The sequence below is a fragment of the Microtus oregoni genome, unplaced genomic scaffold (assembly GCF_018167655.1).
Source record: "Microtus oregoni isolate MIOR12 unplaced genomic scaffold, Mior012 000003F_ref0000135, whole genome shotgun sequence".
In the NCBI taxonomy this organism is placed as follows: Eukaryota; Metazoa; Chordata; class Mammalia; order Rodentia; family Cricetidae; genus Microtus; species Microtus oregoni.
In genome coordinates, this window is record NW_024543062.1 from 63,747,269 (window position 1) to 63,752,416 (window position 5,148).

Consider the following 5,148-nt stretch of genomic DNA (forward strand, 5'->3'; position numbering starts at 1 on the left):
ATGCACTTAGCTGGGGTCTTCTTTAGATAAGAATAGCAGGAATACCAATCTTATAAGAGTATTATGATAAAAAAAAAAGACACAGTTTCATTCTGTAGCCACAGCTGTCCTGGAACTCGATCTGTAGACCAGGCTGGCCTGAACTCACAGAGATTCTCCTGCCTCTGCCTCCTGTGCTGTGAAGAAACTAGTTGTAAGCTACAAAAAGAAACATTTTTTTTACATGGGATAATTATTTCTTTAAAAAGAATGTATCACACTCCAAACTATAGTGGAATATTGTTTGTGTTTTAATAAATAAAGTTTGCCTGAAGATCAAAGGGCAAAGCAGTCACAATTCAATGAATACATTCAATAATAGAAACGAGCAAAACCTTGGTTTAAATTGCAATCAATCATAATATTCTTGCAAATCTTGAGGTTTTCATGAGCTTCCTGATGTCTGTAAAAGATGCTGAGGTGCACTAGCTCAAAGAGAGACCCTCCTGATTTGACTGACATGCTATCTCATGTATCTCTCATACTCCAGACTGGCTCAAATTCCTGGCCTTGAACTGCTAATCCTCCTGCCACCATAGCCAGCCACTTCCTGAATATTACAGACCTCTCTCCAGTAAGATGAAGTTCCGTTTCACCTGGAAGCCTCACAACTTGCTGGGCATTTGATACTCAAAAAAGCATGACAAGGATATTGGGAAGCTAGAGTTTCCAGAAAAGATCAGCAAGCCCTGCAATGAGTCAAGAGTGACTCACCCATTCATGTTACTCCTTCGGTCATGGATTTAGCTGTTGAAGCTCTAAGCCGCTAGCACTTCAGAATGGGGCTGTATTTGAAGATAAGACGGTCTCTTCCTAACTATTTATTTTGAGGTACGGCTGAAGAGGCAATTAAGATGGTGTGAAATCTCCTGAGTGGGACTGAACCTCATCTTACTGGTGTCCTCAGAGGAGAAAGGGGGGCTGGAGATGTAGGTCAGTATTGAGTACTTGCCTCGCATACATGAGTCCTGAGTTCCAGGCCCAGCCAAGCAAACAAACAAATAACGAAGAGAGGACAGAGGCCTCCATTTCTCCATGGGAGGGATGAAAGGCCATGTGAGGACACTGTAAGCGGCTATCCGCAGCCAGAAAGAGCCTCACTAGAAATACCACCTCCATCTATCTGGCCAGGCCTTTACTCTCAACTGAGATCTGATGACCTGTTTGATTTATAGTGACATATGGCAGCCTGGGAGAACTATCGCACCTATGTGAGCTAGTCACTATAAAGACAAGATGTCTTAGCATGCTCTCTTCTCCGTCCCGTTCCCCGCGTGGGGACTTAATCCAGGGTCTTCTGCGTGCTAGACAAGCACAGCACCTCTGATCTGCACCCCCAGCGCTTTCTGCTTGTGAGGGAAGTATTGGTAAACAATTTGGGGTGGGTCTCTACATAGCCCTGGCTGTCCTGAACTTACTATGTAGACCAGGCTGGCCCAGAACTCACTTACCTCTGCCTCCCAAGTGCTGGGATTAATGGCATGCGCTACCATGCCCCACGACAAACAACTAAAATGCAGAGTAAATGTAAAGTGCATGCCTGTGGACAGACATCAACCTTGTTTGAAAAAGCAGTCCAACAGTCATGGCCTCTTAGGTAGGAAGGAAGCTACATACACACTGACGAAGGTAGGGACTGAAGAGATGGCTTTCAGAGGTCTAATTGTACTTGAAGAGGAACCAGGTTTGGTACCCAGCACCCACATGGCAGCTTACAACCACCCACCTGTAACTCCAACTCCAGGGGATCTAACACCCTCTTCTGTACCAAGCATGCAAATGGTGCACAGACATACATGCAGGCAAAACACACACATTTTTAAAAGGGGGGGGGGTATGGTGGTGCACACCTTTAATCCTAGCATTCAGGAGGCAGAGGAATGCAGACCTCTGAGTTTGAGGCCAGTCTCGTCTACAGTGAATTCCAGGACAGCCAGGGGTATGTAGAGAAACCCTGTCTCAAAACAAAACAAAACAAAACAAAACAAAACAAAAAAGCAATTTAATAAAGGCAGAGGGCAAAAGACAGGCTCCCCGTGTGAGGGTTGGGCCATTAGCCAGTAAAAATAAAACCATCACTCTGTGACTTAGTTATCTGTTTAAGGTAAGGTACCACTCTACGTGTCCAAAACCCTGGCTTCAACATCCAGTACTACATGAACCAGACCTAGTGACGTCTATCTGTAATCCCAACATTTGAGAGGTAGAGGCAGAAGGATCAAAAGTGTAAGGCCATATGAGCCCTTTTTTCCAGAGTACAATAAGAAATAAAAAGAAAGCTACTAAAACTCTAGCTCATTCTGTCTGGGGTATTATCTACCTCAAATCTCCATATAAAGCTGGGCATGGTAGTACATACCTTTAATCCCAGTGAGGATAAAAGAGACAGGCAGCCTGGTCTACATAGCAAGTACCAGGCCAGCCAAGGCTACATTAGTGGGGCCTTGTCTCAAAAAATACCAAAACATAGGTAATGGTGGTGCATGCCTTTAATCCCAGCAGAGGTGTGTGGATCTGAGTTCAAGGTTAGCCTGGTCCACAAGAGCTAGTTCCAGGGCAGGCTCCAAAGCTACAGAGAAACCCTGTCTCGAAAAACCGAGAAAAAAAAAATTCTACTGCCAGGCGGTGGTGGCACACGCCTTTAATCCCAGCACTCGGGAGGCAGAGGCAGGCGGATCTTTGTGAGTTCGAGACCAGCCTGGTCTACAAGAGCTAGTTCCAGGACAGGCTCCAAAACCACAGAGAAACCCTGTCTCGAAAAAAACAAAAAAAAAAAAAACAAAAACAAAAAATTCTACTTTACTCCCGTTGCTTTGTTTTTCTGAAACACTCATAGTGCAGATTGGCTTTGAAATACATAACTGAGGCTGGTTTTGAACTATCCTTACCTTCTAATGTTGGGTTTACAGAAATGAGCAACTTCTCCGGCTGACTTCTGTCTTGCAATTATTTCCGAAGAGACTTGAAAGATGGCCCAGCAGTTAAGGTTACTTATTGCTTTTCCAGAGGACCTTGCATTCCTAGCACCTGTGCCAGGAAGCTCACAACTGCTCAGAACTCCAGACATCCCCACACAGGTGGCATTCACACACATACACACACCCTCAAAAACTGCGTAAGTTCTTCAAGAGCGGGAATCTGACTTCTACTCTTCTATCCTCGATGATCAAGTGTTTAATTACAGTGTAAGTCCAAGATTGCTCTGTGCTTCTTTAAGGGGGGGGGGGGCACTCCAAAATCCTGATGGCCATCACACCTAACTTTTCCTCCTGGTAGCTTTTCCAAAGCTTTTCCGAGCTCTCCAAACACACAAGTGACTTCTCACCACAGCTGCTCCGTCAGGTAAGAGTCCATCTCCCTTGTCCTTCCACTGGAACTTGCTTGTTCAATGTAAATATTCCCCTCATCTGTTCAGTTCCTTAGCCCTCACACAGAACACCTTTCTAAACACTCTTGTCCAGCTCCCTTGAGTACAGACCAGTGTAAGTTCAACAGACTACTTCTTCACTGCTAATTGAGAACAAAGTAAAGAGGTAGAAAAAAAAAATCAGGACAGGGGCAATATTGTTTTAATTCACTGCTTTTTGCTTATTATGGTCACATTCACTCCATAAATTTTTAATTTTTTAATGATTTATTTAACTTTATTTTATGTGCATTGGTGTGAAGGTGTCAGATCTCATGGAACTGCATTTTCAGACAGTTGTGAGGTGCCATGTGGGTGCTGGGAATTGAACCCAGGTCCTCTGGAAGAGCAGTCAGTGCTCTTAACCGCAGAGCCATCTCTCCAGCCCCACATACAGATTTATAATAGGCCTATTCAGTAAGACTTCTGAAACTTTTAATAAAAAAAACCATAAAACCTTAGATTGTTGTTCTAGAGTCACTGCACATTTTTTGCTCAATTTACTACAGAGTTAAAGATTGAACTTGGGTCACTGGCTCTAAGTTTTAGAAACTTATGGGGGCAAGGAGCACAGGACATGGCACAAGCACAGGAAGTCAGAGGACGATGTTGTGGAGTTGGTTATCTCTGTCCATCTTTATTGAACTCTGTTGCCAGGATTGAGTCAAGTGCCTTTACGAATTGAGCCATCTCTCTAGTCCTTCTCCACCCCTCAACACTTGGCAAATTGAAAATCAGCTGCAGGATTTGGGATGGAGTCAGCACCATGCTCTGGGAGCAATCCTAGCACCTCATGAACTTGCTGTAATTCTTTCATCTAAGCACTTGGGTGGCAAAGGCAGCAGGATCAATCAGGAAGGAAGGTCAGCCTGGACAGCAAAAGCTGGCCTACAAACAGGGTTGGGCTAGCAGGGACCTTTCTGTAGATGTAGTTTCAAGACGGGTCCTCATCAACTGTTACATTAAGCATTCCCTTCTGCTACACTGACAAATTCAAGGGTATCACACTTAAATAGCTGCAGAATAATTCAGATGGAATGAAGCAATAGTTTCAGAACGGGATCGCACAGAGTCTGATCCATGTAACTCATGCTTTGTGTGGTTACGGTGTTAGCCTTCTCTCTATGGGAGCTCCTGTGACTGGCAGAGACAAGAATGTACACTGAGTCACAAGAAAGATTCCACTGTTAAGGTCAGATCTTCAGATTTTAATCTTTTCTTTTTTGACCTTCCTGCCTCTCTGCTTGGGATTAAAAGTGTGTGCCTCCACATCTGGTCCAATCTTGAGAAGATATAAACTGTAAAACTACCTCCAGATTTTGGGCAGAGCCAAGCTGCAATATTTAGTCTATAACCATTAAGATATGTACATGAAAGGTTCATCCAACTGATGGGACTTTTAAGGATATGTGAGGGACAGCATTAGGTTGGCCCCCCTTATAAGTTACAGCCTCAGTCTGAGAACTATTGGGCTACTAGGAAAAAAAAAAAACCCTCATGTTCTTTGGTTGCTAAAGCTTTCCATGTATCTTTGTAACATTAAGAGTCAGTGTGCAGACTGAAACCACACTCTTCTAATTACGTCTTTCCTTCCATCCTTATGCTTGAAATTCTCAGTCACTGAATATTAAGATCACTTGTAAACCTGCCCTCCTTTTAAAAAACTTAATAGCATCACTGAAATTACAATGATAAGAACTAAG